The sequence below is a fragment of the Pseudophryne corroboree genome (assembly GCF_028390025.1).
Source record: "Pseudophryne corroboree isolate aPseCor3 chromosome 3 unlocalized genomic scaffold, aPseCor3.hap2 SUPER_3_unloc_5, whole genome shotgun sequence".
NCBI lineage: Eukaryota > Metazoa > Chordata > Amphibia > Anura > Myobatrachidae > Pseudophryne > Pseudophryne corroboree.
In genome coordinates, this window is record NW_026967541.1 from 2926510 (window position 1) to 2944063 (window position 17554).

The 17554-nt window shown below is 41.2% G+C and overlaps 1 pseudogene; it reads right to left on the reverse strand.

The window, feature by feature from the left end:
- Positions 1–1556: 1556 nt before the first annotated feature.
- LOC134984331 (zinc finger protein 260-like) lies at positions 1557–15737 on the reverse strand (annotated as a pseudogene).
- Positions 15738–17554: the final 1817 nt, after the last annotated feature.

A 17554-nucleotide genomic window follows, 5' to 3' on the forward strand; every position in this document is an offset into this window, starting at 1 on the left:
AGGACCTGCTGCAGCAGGGGCCCTGTCTGTTCCAAGACTTACCGTGGCTGCGTTTGACGGCATGGCGGTTGAACGCCGGATCCTGAAGGAAAAGGGTATTCCGGAGGAAGTTATCCCTACACTGATTAAGGCTAGGAAAGAAGTGACCGCAAACCATTATCACCGCATATGGCGAAAATATGTTGCCTGGTGTGAGGCCAGGAAGGCCCCAATGGAGGAATTTCAGCTGGGGCGTTTTCTGCACTTCCTACAGTCAGGAGTGACTATGGGCCTAAAATTGGGTTCCATTAAGGTCCAAATTTTGGCTCTGTCGATTTTCTTCCATAAAGAACTGGCTTCACTGCCTGAAGTTCAGACATTTGTTAAAGGAATGCTGCATATTCAGGCCCCTTTTGTGCCTCCAGTGGCACCTTGGGATCTCAACGTGGTATTGGATTTCCTAAAGTCACATTGGTTTGAGCCACTTAAAACCGTGGATTTTAAATATCTCACGTGGAAAGTGGTCATGCTGTTGGCCTTGGCTTCGGCCAGGCGTGTGTCCGAATTGACGGCTTTGTCATGTAAAAGCCCTTATCTGATTTTCCATATGGATAGGGCAGAATTGAGGACTCGTCCCCAGTTTCTCCCTAAGGTGGTATCAGCTTTTCACTTGAACCAACCTATTGTGGTGCCTGCGGCTACTAGGGACTTGGAGGATACCAAGTTACTGGACGTAGTCAGGGTCTTGAAAATATGTTTCCAGGACGGCTGGAGTCAGGAAAACTGACTCGCTATTTATCCTGTATGCACCCAACAAGATAGGTGCTCCTGCTTCGAAGCAGACAATTGCTCGCTGGATCTGTAGCACAATTCAGCTTACGCATTCTGCGGCTGGACTGCCACATCCTAAATCTGTAAAAGCCCATTCCACAAGGAAGGTGGGCTCTTCTTGGGCGGCTGTCCGAGGTGTCTCGGCTTTACAACTTTGCCGAGCGGCTACTTGATCAGGGTCTAACACTTTTGCAAAATTCTACAAATTTGATACCCTGGCTGAGGAGGACCTTCAGTTTGCTCATTCTGTGCTGCAGAGTCATCCGCACTCTCCCGCCTGTTTGGGAGCTTTGGTATAATCCCCATGGTCCTTACGGAGTCCCAGCATCCACTTAGGACGTCAGAGAAAATAAGATTTTACTCACCAGTAAATCTATTTCTCGTAGTCCGTAGTGGATGCTGGGCGCCCATCCCAAGTGCGGATTGTCTGCAATGCTTGTATATGGTTATTGTTAAACTAAAGGGTTATTGTTGAGACATCTGTTGAGAGGCTCAGTTAATTTTTTATACTGTTAATTGGATATTGTATCACGAGTTATACGGTGTGATTGGTGTGGCTGGTATGAGTATTACCCGGGAATCAAAATCCTTCCTTATTGTGTCAGCTCTTCCGGGCACAGTATCCTGAAGTCTGGAGGAGGGTCATAGGGGGAGGAGCCAGTGCACACCAGGTAGTCCTAAAGCTTTCTTTAGTTGTGCCCAGTCTCCTGCGGAGCCGCTATTTCCCATGGTCCTTACAGAGTCCCAGCATCCACTACGGACTACGAGAAATAGATTTACCGGTGAGTAAAATCTTATTTTAAATGGTTCCGTAGTTGGGTAATGTCTAATATGTTTAACAAGAGCGGATTTATTTATCTCTCAGCATGAAAATGGCTTCTCACCTGTGAAATCGCTGATGTTTGACAAGAACTGATTTCCATGCAAAACATTTCCCACACTCAGAACAGAAGTACGGCTTCTCACCTGTGTGACTTCTCTGATGTGTAACAAGATCTGATTTCTGTGTAAAACATTTCCCACACTCACAACAGGAAAATGGCATCTCACCTGTGTGACTTCTGATGTGTAACAAGATCTGATTTCCGTGGAAAACATTTCCCACACTCAGCACAGGTATATGGCTTCTCACCTGAGTGACTTCTCTGATGTGTAACAAGATCTGATTTCCGTGCAAAACATTTCCGACACTCAGAACAGGAATATGGCTTTTCACCTGTGTGACTTCTCAGATGTGTAACAAGATTTGATTTATGTGCAAAATAATTCCCACACTGAGAACAGGAATATGGCTTCTCACCTGTGTGACTTTTCTGATGTGTAACAAGAATTGATTTCAATGCAAAACATTTCCCACACTCAGTACAGGAATATGGCTTCTCACCTGTGTGACTTCTCTGATGTGTAACAAGAATTGATTTCAATGCAAAACATTTCCCACACTCAGTACAGGAATATGGCTTCTCACCTGTGTGACTTCTCTGATGTGTAACAAGATATGATTTATATGTAAAGCATTTCCCACACTCAGAACAGGAAAATAGCTTCTCACCTGTGTGACTCCTCTGATGTGTAACAAGATTTGATTTATATGCAAAACATTTCCCACACTCAAAACAGGAATATGGCTTCTCACCTGTGTGACTTTTCTGATGTGTAACAAGATATGATTTCGATGCAAAACATTTCCCACACTGAGAACAGGAATATGGCTTCTCACCTGTGTGACTCCTCTGATGTGTAACAAGATTTGATTTCCATGCAAAACATTTCCCACACTCAGAACAGAAGTACGGCTTCTCACCTGTGTGACTTCTCTGATGTGTAACAAGATCTGATTTCCGTGGAAAACATTGCCTACACTCAGCACAGGTATATGGCTTCTCACCTGTGTGACTTCTCTGATGTGTAACAAAAGCTGATGTCTGTGCAAAACATTTCCCACACTCAGAACAGGAATATGGCTTCTCACCTGTGTGACTTCTCTGATGTGTAACAAGTTCTGATTTCCGTGGAAAACATTTCCTACACTCAGAACAGGAATATGGCTTTTCACCTGTGTGACTTCTCTGATGTGTAACAAGAGCTGATTTGTGTGTAAAAAATTTCCCACACTCAGAACATGGAAATGGCCTCTCACTTGCCTTAGCTGGCTGATGGGTAATAAGCTTTGTATTCTGTGTAAAACATTTGGCATCTATAGAACAGGGAAACACTGTATCTACTCTCAGAGCTGTAACAGATGCTCCAATATCAGAGTGATCAGGAGAACATTTCCCAGGATCAGAGAGACCAGCTGATAGAGCTGGATGTATAATTGGGGTAATGGGATTATCTCCTGGAGAATCAGGTCTACTATCATTTTCTTTTAGGTCACAATCCGGGGATAACATTAGATGTCCTTCTGTGATATTCCTGTTTGTGTGTCCATCTGCTGGAAATAAAATACATTAAAATATAAAATGAGTAGACAAGACCGAGGGTGTTACAGGATACAATATATAATTCTATAACTGACATTTTTTTTACCTGTAATCATTAAAAAACAAAAAAGCTAGGATGCTTATACTGGAGATTCATCATGTGGGATTACTAGAGGTGACATGGACACTAATGTGGGATTACTAGAGGTGACATGGGCACTCATGTGGGATTACTAGAGGTGACATGGACGCTCATGTGGGATTACTAGAGGTGACGTGGACGCTCATGTGGGATTACTAGAGGTGACATGGATGCTGATGTGGGATTACTAGAAGTGACATGGACGCTCATGTGGGATTACAAGTGGTGACATGGACGCTCATGTGGGATTACAAGAGGTGACATGGACGCTCATGTGGGATTACTAGAGGTGACATGGACGCTCATGTGGGATTACTAGAGGTGACGTGGACGCTCATGTGGGATTACTAGAGGACATGGACGCTGATGTGGGATTACTAGAGGTGACATGGACGCTCATGTGGGATTACTAGTGGTGACATGGACGCTCATGTGGGATTACTAGAGGTGACATAGACGCTCATGTGGGATTACTAGAGGTGACATGGGCACTCATGTGGGATTACTAGAGGTGACATGGGCACTCATGTGGGATTACTAGAGGTGACGTGGACGCTCATGTGGGATTACTAGAGGTGACATGGATGCTGATGTGGGATTACTAGAAGTGACATGGACGCTCATGTGGGATTACTAGTGGTGACATGGACGCTCATGTGGGATTACAAGAGGTGACATGGACGCTCATGTGGGATTACTAGAGGTGACATGGACGCTCATGTGGGATTACTAGAGGTGACGTGGACGCTCATGTGGGATTACTAGAGGACATGGACGCTGATGTGGGATTACTAGAGGTGACATGGACGCTGATGTGGGATTACTAGTGGTGACATGGACGCTCATGTGGGATTACTAGAGGTGACATGGACGCTCATGTGGGATTACTAGAGGTGACATGGACGCTCATGTGGGATTACTAGACGTGACATGGACGCTCATGTGGGATTACTAGAGGTGACATGGACGCTAATGTGGGATTTACTATAGGTGACATGGACACTCATGTGGGATTACTAGAGGTGACATGGGCACTCATGTGGGATTACTAGAGGTGACATGGACGCTCATGTGGGATTACTAGAGGTGACACCGACGCTCATGTGGGATTACTAGAGGTGACATGGGTTTTGCAATAATAAAACGGCAAAGAAGAGAAAGTGATGTCCTGTTTGCGCACTAATAAATAATATATAACCTTTATTAAGTACAGTAAAGTATGTAAGATAAATCAGTGATATATTAAACACAAAGGTAAATGTATAAAGTTGAATAAAGTAATAAAGAAACAAGTGTATTTGTTGTTACACATCGGCATGTATATTATATTGGGTGATAACTGATTCAGTGCTGGTAATCCTGTTCAGTAAGAATATATTTATATATTACACCCATACGAGGACGGGCTAAATTACATTCAATTATATTGTGGCAGAGTTTCCTCCAGCGGTAATCTCAATGTAACATCACACTGTATGTATAAACACTTTATGGGGGGGATTCAGTTCATTGCAAAAACTCCCTATCCAATTAACCTTAAAGGTATCCAGATGTCACACACAGTTCCCATTACTGTTTTAGAAACTGGGAACTACGCAGCCGTTTTGGGTCCTATGTACGGCATGGTCCCCTGAATCTAGCTACCTCCCATGATGCATTGCACACGCATGGGCAGAAAACAGTTGGTGACATCCAGGCCTGTCATTAAATATGTGTATTCGGTGTGGGAAATCGTCCCTCTTGTTATATGGGTGTGCCTATCAGGGAATGAGGGCTCTAAGGCGGATTTGTTCCTTACAGAATGTGTATGACCTGTTTATACATGAAGATATTGATTATTGTATTATAGGGTGTAATGTCTTGGTCACCATGGTGACTGCCCAGCCAGGTAAGCTATCCTGTGTCTCTTTGGCAGTGTTGCTGTGTGACCTACAGGAAGTCCCAAGGCCGACACCGCACACTGCCCCCTCTCTCACTGGAGGCCATGAACAGCTGAAGGGGCTCTGACATCACAAATGACTGCAAGGGGTTAATAGCGACCAGTTTTATTGCCCCGAGATGCAAATCCCCCTGTCAATGTGATGGAGTAGGCTTTATTGTAACCTTGTCTTTGTCAGACAGCCAGGCACCAAAATCCGCAGGGGTAAGTGGGGAAAACAGACTGTTCTGTAGCCAGTCCCTTCATTCATATCACCCAAAGCTAGGCCTCAAGGGTGTCACCCATCAGGTAAAAGCAGAGGTTTTATAACGGCAAACCGAGGACTTTATATGTTATCTCAGATCACTTCCTGAAACCTGAGATACTGGAACTGTGGCGTCTTGGTTCCTGTCCAGGGGACTCCTCAGGCCAAAGTGGTTTGGACATGGTAAGGTTCTCAGAGTGTGGTTAATACTGCTGTCCATTCTGTATGTAGTGTATATAGATTGTATTTACTGATGTTACATGTATATCCAGTGTGTGTAAAATAGAGGTATCATTTGTATCTTTGCTCTTGTGTGTCCTGTGTGATCTGTAGGACTTAGAGAAGGAACCAGGGTGCCAGTTTGGCACATACATAGACCTAGGACCTTCACATTTGGTGGCAAGCAGTGGGTATTGCACAACTACACCTTCCCATTTGCTGATATGGAAGATGGACACCTATTAACCAGCTGGCAGGGGATCTATGAGGACTGTGTCCAAGAGGAGATAACCATGGATGGGGTATTATTGTCCTACTTCCTGACCACCAGTCGAGGGTGGCATCATGCCCCAGGCTGACCAGCATATTCAGCTGACAAGACAATTATGAATTATTGTTCCCACTTAGCAATTTAGAGAGTGAGGAGCTGAAATCTGAGTGCTGGTCTGTACCTTGTGGTTTAGAAAGGACACGTGTATCAGAGGCTGATAACCCAAGATCAGAGCAGGAACTAGATGGGGATATGTTGCGCTACTGTAAGCCCCATAAAAGTTTTGTGGACTGTAACTATGTCAGCACTAGGAGACATACAAGCAAATGCTGATACAGTGGATGTTAGGAGACAACACTTGCAACCCAGTATTCTCTGTGATGTAGAAGACTCAAGTCTAGCCAGCATAGCACAGAGGAGAGAAAGGGATAATGCGCCTGGGGTCATGAAGGAGATGCCAGCAAGAGTAAGAATAGCATTCAGCCAGGCCCTCAGCCGGTCAGGCTGGACGAGGTGAGCGATCTGGGGAAGATGGAGGATCCCCCAGGTGACATCCAGCAATAATCCACTGAGGGGGCAACAGTGATGTAAGGCACAAAGGATGGGGTAGGGGCTGTTGAGGGGATAGCATAAGAAGATCTGCAGATACCCCCTGCAGACAACTTCTGTGCTGTTGGTAACTGCAGACGGAAGTCCTCAACCGTTGCCTACCACTGCCAGGTTTCTGGATACGGGCCTGCTGATGCAGATTACACTCCTTGGAAAAGTGATTTATAGTAAAAGGACTGAGTTCTCCACATTAGTCCCAGTGCTTGGAGGGTTATATTATTACCATATGTCTCCTGCTTCTGATGGATGATGGAACCATCAGTATATGGACTAGAGCAGCAGGGATGTAAGGAGCATGAAGAGAGTTCCCTTTGTAAATTCTCCATACAGGGAAGTTACCCATTGCAATGGCTGACATGGAGGATGAAGAGGGAAAACACTGCTGTCTCCAAGCTTGCAGAAACCATTCCCAATATTCATATGAAGGCCCGGCGAGGGTACAAAGGTGACCCCTGTACTGGGCATCAAAGTGCCAAGGGGCCCCAAGAAACAATATTACTACACAAATTAAATGTGTAACACGCTGGCCGGCAGAGCAAAAATATGAAAAAACAAACAAAAGTGTCTCACCCATAGTGCATATGTGCAAAAGTAATCAAAGATGGCGCATGACGATGTGTGGCTCTTGCGTGTGATGTGCGGCGCTGGTGCGTCGGTATATGCCTTTCCTGGATTATGCAGTGGGCCCCTAGTAGAAGCTGACCCAGCTGAGGAAGCAGCACTTGATTCACAGCAGCCGCAGCACATAAGCGGTAGGACAACATCTCTGTCCATTACTCTGCAGCACATACGTTACTTGCACTACACTCCCTCATTCATTGTGTGTGTCTAGTATCCACATTAACTCTTCTGCTGTCCTAACAATCGAGAGGTCATCAATAAATCTCAAATAAAGTGCCACTTCAGACCCGAAATGTTCTTTTCTATGATAATGGGTACTATTTACAAGTGCCAGGCTGTGCCATGGGGTCCTAAGTGGCCCCAGCATATGCCAATACTTTCATGGCATCTACAGAAATAGCATTTTTTTTTTTACCAAAATGGTCTTCGGTCTGAAGTGGCACACTGCCTGATTTATACTGATGACCTCTTGGTTGTAGTAGACTGCTGCCAGATCTGTGCAAACTGAAGAAGTCAGCCTCCCACCCCGGGTCCCCCCAGGAGGAGGCCTGCACCATCAGGCTGATGGCTTATCTTCAGATTTGAAAACCGGTCTGGTAGCCCAATACCTTTTAGTTTTTCCAGACCTGTTGGATTGGGACTGTTTGCCTTTACCCTTTCCTTTTCCTTGATTCGGAAAGGACCGGAAAGCTGACTCCAATAAACTGTTAATTCCTTACCAAAAAAATATCTCCAGTAAGCAAAGATAAGACCCCAGAATCTTCCTGGATTCTGAGTCAGCTTACCATGTACACAGCCAACCCGCTGCTGTCTGAGAGGCCATTGTACCCATATCCAGGTCCACTTATCGCTGCCTGTTTGATATGTGCAATGTGAGATCTTTACTCTCTAGATGCCACTAATATATCCTCCTTCGATGCATCAGCCCAAGCCATGGCTGGTCTAACGATTGTACAAGACAAAAGAAAAAATGGTCTTTAGAAAACCATCAACTCTCCTATCCGTGGCATCATTTACTGATGTTGAAAACAAAAGTAATGCAGATTTTCGCACCAATCTAAGACCTGCGAATCTACTTTGGGAGCCACGTGCCTTTTTTTTTTTTAAACAGTCTCCAGCTGGACGAGGATAATTGGAATTCCACTTCTTGGAATTCTAACTTACTACTGGGCGTAACCCAAAATTTCCATCAGCTGTTTTGGGATGTTTTAAACACAGTTGCCTTAGTTTTTAAAACAGGCTCTGCTGCCTCTTCTAAGGATAGAATGGCTTACATAGCACTAATTTGAACAGGTATGTCCTCTAAGCTGAGACCTTCCGAAGTGCAATGAGTCCTCATCCTCCAACGAATCCTCATCTAAAACATGTGTAGACTGTGAAGATGTTGTATCATGTCTATGTGATTTACTTACCACCAGCCTTTCAGCCTGCTTTTTTGAGAGTGATAAAAAAGTGGAAAGAGAGGGTTGGCGCTGAGGGTGAAATAAAAGATTGATACTTATCTAAATAACGGGGTGTGTTGACTTTATGGTGTCTCTGCTTTCCCCTTTATATTCTTAATATTATTCCTCCAAAGAATTACGGACAGTGCATGTAAAATAAGGATTGCAATGATTGTAGATTATATGTTGAACCCAATTACGGATGAATTATTCCTGTCTGGTTATTCTTATATGTAATTTATCTTAATAGATGTACCTACACAATAAATGGTATAATGAAACCCATAGCAGTTTCTTTTCAGAAGATTTAGGAACCGCACATATTTCAATAGGGTAATCTCATGAGGTGGACCCGTACCTCAACTTACACAATGAAAATTGATAGCAGACTTATCAACGTATCTTTAAGACAAGACCACGCTCCAATAAAGTACAACAAAACAGTGCACAGAATGGGTTCCTACAGTGCGTACCTAACTTACACTGGTTAGGTGTAATATCCTCATATAAAGGTATCTTTCAAGTACAAAAGGGCGTACCAGTACTCACAGGTGTTCTTATATATTGCAGTCACAAAAAAAGGGAAAAAAGACTAGGATAGGGATTGGAGGGAAAGGGGGAAGGGTAAGGTCAGTTGCACAGGATAGAAATTTATAGAAAAGGCCCCTAATTTATATGTTTTATTAATCATTCATATTTAGAGGGGGTGCTACCACAGATCATGTTGTAGATATGTAGCAAGGGGAAAGGAAGGGATCTGTCTTGGGTGCACAAAATTTAAAATATAACTTTTAATTGTTGCCGTTAAGAATTTTAGATTATGGTGTATTCTACTGAGTAGCTAGTATGCGAAATATTAAAAACCACAAATAACAAATATGTGAAAGTATAACAACACTGTGAATTACAAAAAAGAAGAAAATAAACAATAGATTTAAAAAAATGAGCGTCTGTTTAGTGTCTGTTCTGTTATATCCGTTTTCATATATATCAGCAATGTTACAAATCAATGATATACATGGATGTGTTTCTATTCAAATGGTAGCTTCAATGCTTTTTATATGTATCAGCAGTGTTGCAAATCAGTGTTACACAATGATATGATAGCTTCAATGCTTAGAAGAATGTTATTACCACTTCATTATTTAAATGGAATGCCTTTGGCACTGTGCCCAGATTTTGTATATGTCAGCAATGTTACATGTTTATTTATAAATATATTTGTGTTCAAATGGTAGCTTCAATACTTAGAGGAGTGTTTTTAACACTTCAATATTGAGATGGATGTTTCTGGCACAGAGCCCAGATTTAATAACTGAAACATATGTTGCAATCTTTGAGAATTATATTGTATTGGTCCTGTATTCGTAAGTTTTGTTGCTAGTCACTCAAACTTGCAAGATCAGTCGCACATATATTTTGTGTGCTGTTATTCTCATTAATTTAAGGGACAATATAAATAAATGTTGCATCCTATAGTTATTTCATTGATGTATAAATCTCTGTGTAATAGTATGATATCTCCTTTCAGAATTAGTCAGATTTTCAATCGTTTTATTTAATGATGTGATATTTCACTGATAGTTCACCTCTCACTCATAGTGTCAGGTGTCTGTCTTATATCTGAAGATCTTCTGGTCATATCCCCCTTGATAGTTTTGTATGATATCACATCACCTCTCACTTATAGTGTCAGGTGCATTAGGTATCAGAGAATAGTCCTGTGATATCTCTCACATGTGAGATTGAGTGCTGATTCGCCTCTCACTTATAGTGTCAGGCGTACTATATATTGGGGGAGGTAATCCTATGATATTCTTTGATTATGTGTCAGTACACCTCTCACTCATGGTGTCAGGTGTTATGTTCTTAGTTACTAATGGATATCACGCTATATATCGCTAGAGATTTATTCTGATGATGATATAACAGATTTATTAATCCCAAAGAGGGATGCAACATAAGAGAGGCAAGTTTGAGTCTAATATATGAATGGAGCTCAGTTATTTATAACAAATGTATAGCGATTATAAACAGGAAAATTTAACAATATAATGAATGTATATAAATAAATATTAGATTGCAGTCAAGTGTGCAGTAGATAGTCTATAGTTATATTTTGTCAGTTACTGTGATCTATTGTGATTTGATCACTTCAATAACTTTTCATCCATGTATATGGCTCAGAATCAGGTGTACAGTCAGCGCTCTGTGGCTAAGCTAATTACTGTGCTCTGATAGTTTTATTATTCACCCAGTTAAGATGTGGTGAAATAATCATATGATCCTCTATTACGTGCCACTTGTGTTGCAGATTCCTTTAACAGAATATTGTTTATTATCAATATATATCAGTTTCTAACAATTCTTTTAGGGTAAATCTGCATCTCAGTGACAGCCTGTATTAGTGTCTACAAGCGATAACCACTGTATACAAGCTGATATATTACTTCACACTCCGTATGTAATTTGCTTGTCACAGTCCACATATGCTGTGTATTCTTGTTCACACGCGTGGATATAATGCCAGTCTGTTATCAGTGTTTAGAGCAATATTCTTTAAACTGGCTATCACCCTGATGGACACATATGATCACAGTATTTCACTTGCCTAGATGAATATATATATATATATAGAGACTTCTAAACAATCACTATTACGCTAAGACCAGTATGCTTATTAACATTCTGCACGTAGAGTGTCTGTTAGAACTCGTGTCTCTTATATCTAAATTGCGCGATCTTAATCACTCTGGATTCTGAGACTAAACAATAAATTTTCTTATATTGGATACATTGCATATTCAAAGTACATTTCTTATTAATTATATATTTTTAACAGGAGAAGCAGACACGTAGGACGCTCAGGTCCTACGTACGTTTCACAATAGCTTCGTCAGGGTAACCCGAGGCCGTTACTGGAGTATCCTTTTATTCTACCCGCTGCCTATCATATTGTCCCGCGGGGAATTCAAACTTAATTAGCCGTTACGGCCCATTGCGAGCTGCTGTAATTAGTATACCTCTAATCCGAGGCTCATAGTACCGTGCAGAATATACGAAGATTATGTATAGTAATGTAATAATTTTCCCACAGTTTATTTGCCCGCAAAGGAGCACTATTTTCCCTTTATAGTGATGTTTTATTATCCTCATAAATATTAAACTATCTACGCTGTGTTTTGACAGTATCGTCTGTCATTTACAAGGATTTCTGAAATCCATTCTCCAGTCTCCCTGGGTCCATAAAGTGATCTATATGGGAGGCATCTGTTGGAAATGTATAAGTTTTTATTATTATATTAATGACCATTTGAATAATTATAAACTGAAACACTACCCATCTACCAATGTATATATGCTTCTTATTGATAAATGGTACATGTATACGTATAATAATGAATATTACTGTTTATTCTAAATATACTATAACAAAACAAAATTATACTAATTAGTGTCATTCATTTAGATATTTCATAATCTGATAAATAGGTGTACCGAAATAAATAAACCAATATTATAATCTTTATGTGTTATGATGGTATTGAAAAGGTAATAAACAAAGAATTTTTAATTAAGAGTGTATTTAAAAATTATTAGTGAATTTTTAAAGGAGGGGAATAAGAAAGATATATGCTCCGTATGTGGTTCAAGTGACTGGGATCTATGCTGATATGTGAGTGTACGTGTCATAGATTAATGTGTTATGTGTGTCATTTTTGTACTGGGTAAAACAAGGGGGGGGGTGTTATTAACACTGGTGCAAAGTGACTTACAAACAAAATCAAAAATTAATTAAAGATTGGTGTGTCTGACAGTGCAAAAGGAAAAGACAAACCCAAGTGAATAGTAATAATAATAATGAAAGAACGTTTATCATGGCTTTTATTACATGTGTGTTAATGTGTCCATAAGTATGTGTGATATTAAACATAATAGTGTATTATAAAAGAAATATAATGTGAATTGCTGGGTGAATAAATAACTGGTACATGGGATCGATAATTACTCGGTACAGATATGTGTACCTGATGTTTATAAATTGGTATTTGGAGATGGTTGTGTGTATATCCTATATGGTTCATGATATATTCTGTGAGAATGGTTGTGCGTAAATCCTGATATATTCTTATATATATAGATATAATAATTTGTCTAATATGTTGGGATTATGAAACCTCAAGACGACATGGTAAGTATATATTTCTGCATATATTTATCAGCCACTTAGTAAGCCTGACATAATATACTTGCAGATATATATGATAAATGCATATTAATTGAAATATATCCATATATTAAATACCATATATGATATATTAAATATTAATATTCATAAATATGATTCCATAAATCAATAATATATATATATACACACACACACACACACACACACACACACACACACACATATATGTATATATATATATATATATATATATACACAAGCAGAGGGTCCACACTCACGTTGGAGTATATAAAATGCTGGGGTGACATCCAATGAGAGGAAAAAAATCCAACTCCAATACAATTTTCAAATAAGGGGAGCACTCACCAGTCTTCAAGCAGACATAAGATTTATTGAAGCCATCAGTAGTAGATAAATTAGATCGACGTTTCGGTCATGTTTCTGACCTTTGTCAGGATACCAGTACAGTGAACTAGTGCCACATATATACCCATATAAATCCCACCCTCCAATTAATCTCAGCAACTCCCCCACTCCCCATATCAACAACAATTACTAATAGCATACTAAACATTTACATGCTTATGTTAAAAACAGAGAATCATCATGTCATGATAGATAGATTAATCCATGAATCTATTTAACTTACCCCCTCATGCAATCTCTAACCTGCATTCACTATCGATAAGGTCCACATGCGGCGTGCGTTCCACTGCGGGCCGAACTTCCGGTCTGTGGAACGCACATGCTGTATCCTCTGTGCGTACATCCTGTGTGTTGTTTCTAGTGGTTGCCTAGTAACCGCCTAGTCCCGGTCTGTCAGGAGGTCACCAGGCGCTAGTAGCGGCTATACTGTATATAAAGGTCACATGTCTGGTTCTGCAGGTTGCTTAGCAACATCGGGCCGCCAGGATAATGAGCATGAATATTTAAACATCAGCTCATGGACTATTAGGGGTGCCAAATCCCCGAATCGACAGATCATCTTCCTTGGTCCATTACATATGAATCCTGTATATAGTCTAATCAACCCATATTAGGGGGATACAATCAAATGCATACATATATATATAAGTACAATGACACAGAACGTGCACATATGTGTAGATGGTGACACTAAAGTTACTGGATGATCATTGTGAATGTCTGAGGTATTGATATAATAAAAGTTTGTTGAGATATTGTTTCTTTTTCAGATGGAGCAATGGGTCGTGCACGTGATGCGACTGGCAAAAGGGAGCCATTGGTTTTGCACGAGACCGGCATTTGTTTGTTGGTGATCCCTTGTAGACAGTGAGTAGTATCCATCTACAGTGGAAGAAGCATGGATACCAAGAATCTCAGCGGCGGAACAGTGGGCGAAAGTAGATCATGACAAATCGGGACCACAGGCATTTAGGGCGCCTAGCAACCACCAATCATTCCAAACGCATCAGGAACTGCTCCAACAGTACAATGCCAGACCCAGCCAAGCAGTCCCAGATCTGGTGAATTGGAGGGCCACGTGAGATGTGGCACGTCAGACTGGTGCTCTGAAAACCAATAGAAGCCTTTCGGCAACTATTCCGCCGCTGAGAGTACACCTAAAGTTTAACACTAATGTGATAGCTGTTTTTATGGTAATTATTTTGAGCAATAGAGTAGGACCTGCAGTATAGTGGGGTCCCTTGTCGGGAGCTGCAGGCTTAAATGCACTGAGCAATACATGAACTATAAATCCACTTTTTATTATGGTTAGCTAAAATAGTGAGTGCAAGACACATTTATGTATGTAGTAAGGCTACTGGGAGACCTTAGATTGAGCAATATTGGATCTGGCCATTACATTCCCTAAAGTCATAACCTCAGAACTGCACAGAGCAGGAACTATTATTCACAAGTAATTAGGAATGTGTTCATCATGAACAAGTCCACAATTACCGTCTGAAGGTTACACAATCATTTCATGTCTACACAACTGATATTTGAGGATAAAGCCTTTAACAGAAAACACCCCTGAAGAAGTCACTATTGAAGAAACGCGTTGGTGATACACAATTTGGATTTAGAGTGAATTGGAGTGGATAAGAACAAGCTCGCCCATGCAAGGGTGACAACAAGTGCAAAACGCTTGTCTTATGATTATACAGATATGTACTTGTGATAAGCTTTTAATCTGTTTTACTTGAAGTTCTAGATTCAAATTTCATTTTGTTTCTGAATCTTATACAAATTGTATTTGGTGACCTCAGGTCTACTGTATAGCAGGAAATATTCCATACCTGCATCATCTAACAAAATGCATATAAATTAGGCACTCCACAAAAAACAATACTAATTATAGTATATACACACTTATATACACATTTATATATAATCACTAATAATAAACTTCTGCTTGTTACTTTTCATAACATTATAGTGTTGTGTGTAATAACTCTCTACATGTGATATTTGTCATGGATAGCCTTGTGTTAGAAACACCCAACTGAGAACAGGGCTGATGGCGGAGGAGGGTGTAGGATAAGAGATTGCTGTAGTGACTGAGCAATGAGAATATGTGACTTCTGTAATAAGTGTTTATTACTCACCTGTGCTGATATCTGTAGGGATCTCCTCCTCCTTACACTGCTGATCACCCCTCACATACGTCTCTTCTTCTCCCTCTATATCTTCTGCCTTTATATCAGTCACACACGTCTCATCTTCTCCCTCTATATCTTCTGCCTTTATATCAGTCACATAAGTCTCTTCTTCTCCCTCTATATCTTCTGCCTTTATATCAGTCACATACGTCTCTTCTTCTCCCTCTATATCTTCTGCCTTCATATCAGTCACATATGTCTCTTCTTCTCCCTCTGTATCTTCTGCCTTTATATCAGTCACAAATGTCTCTTCTTCTCTGTCTATATCTTCTGCCTTTATATCAGTCACATACGTCTCTTCTTCTCCCTCTATATCTTCTGCCTTTATATCAGTCACATACGTCTCTTCTTCTCCCTCTATATCTTCTGCCTTTATATCAGTCACATACGTCTCTTCTTCTCCCTCTGTATCTTCTGCCTTTATATCAGTCACATACGTCTTTTCTTCTCCCTCTATATCTTCTGCCTTTATATCAGACAGACGTTCTTCCTAAATTACCCAAAAAATAGGATTTTAATACATACCGGTAAATCCTTTTCTCTTAGTCCGTAGAGGATGCTGGGGTCACATCAAGAACCATGGGGTATAGATGGGATACACAGGAGACATGGGCACTTTAAGACTTTCAAAGGGGTGTGAACGGACTCCTCTCTCTATGCCCCTCCTCCAGTCTCCAGTTATAGGAACTGTGCCCAGAGAGATGGACATTTCAAGGAAAAGGATTTATTGTTAAACTAAGGTGAGATACATACCAGCTCACACCTCAAGCACGCCGTGCAACATGGCATTTAACACAACGCAAGTCAACGGCATGAACATCATCAGCAACAGACCGACTATAAACGTAACACAACATGTGTGTAACCATACCCAATAACTGCAGATACAGTACGCACTGGGACGGGCGCCCAGCATCCTCTACGGACTAAGAGAAAAGGATTTACCGGTAGGTATTAAAATCCTATTTTCTCACACGTCCTAGAGGATGCTGGGGTCACATCAAGAACCATGAGGTTATACCAAAGCACTAGAATGGGCGGGAGAGTGCGGATGACTCTGCAGCACCGAATGACCAAACATGAGGTCCTCATTAGCCAGGGTATCAAACTTGTAGAACTTCGCAAAGGTGTTTGAACCTGACCAAGTAGCTGCTCAGCAGAGTTGTAATGCCGAGACACCCCGGGCAGCCGCCCAGGACGAGCCCACCTTTCTGGTAAAATGGGCCTTTACCGATTTCGGTAACGGCAATCCAGCCATAGAATGAGCCTGCTGAATCGTAGGACAGATCCAGCGCGCAATAGTCTGCTTGGAAGCAGGAGCCCCAATTTTATTGTGAGCATACAGGACAAACAGAGCCTCCGTTTTCCTAAACTGAGCCATTCTGGCTACATAAATTTTCAAAGCTCTTACTACATCGAGAAACTTTGATTCCAGCAAGGCGTCAGTAGCCACTGGCACCAAAATAGGTTGGTTCAAGTGGAACGAAGAAACGACTTTCGGCAGAAGCTGCTGACGAGTCCTCAATTCTGCTCTATCTTCATGGAAGATCAAATAAGGGGTCTTGTGAGACAAGGCCGCCAATTCAGACACCCACCTTGCAGATGCCAAGGCCAACAGCATGACCAGTTTCCAAGTAAGAAATTTTAACTCTACCTTCTGCAAAGGTTCAAACCAATGAGATTGCAGGAATTGCAACACCACGTTAAGATCCCACGGTGCCACAGGGGGGCACAAAGGGAGGTTGGATGTGCAACACGCCTTTCACGAAGGTCTGAACTTCTGGAAGAGAGGCCAATTGTTTTTGGAAGAAAACCGATAAGGCTGAAATTTGAACTTTAATTGAGCCCACTTAAGGCCCGCATCCATACCGACTTGTAGAAAATGGAGAAAACGTACTAGCTGAAAGTCTTCCGTAGGAACCTTCCTGGATTCACACCAAGACATGTATTTTCTCCAAATATGGTGGTAATGTTTCGACGTTACTCCCTTCCTGGCCTGAATAAGTTCCTCGGGAATACCC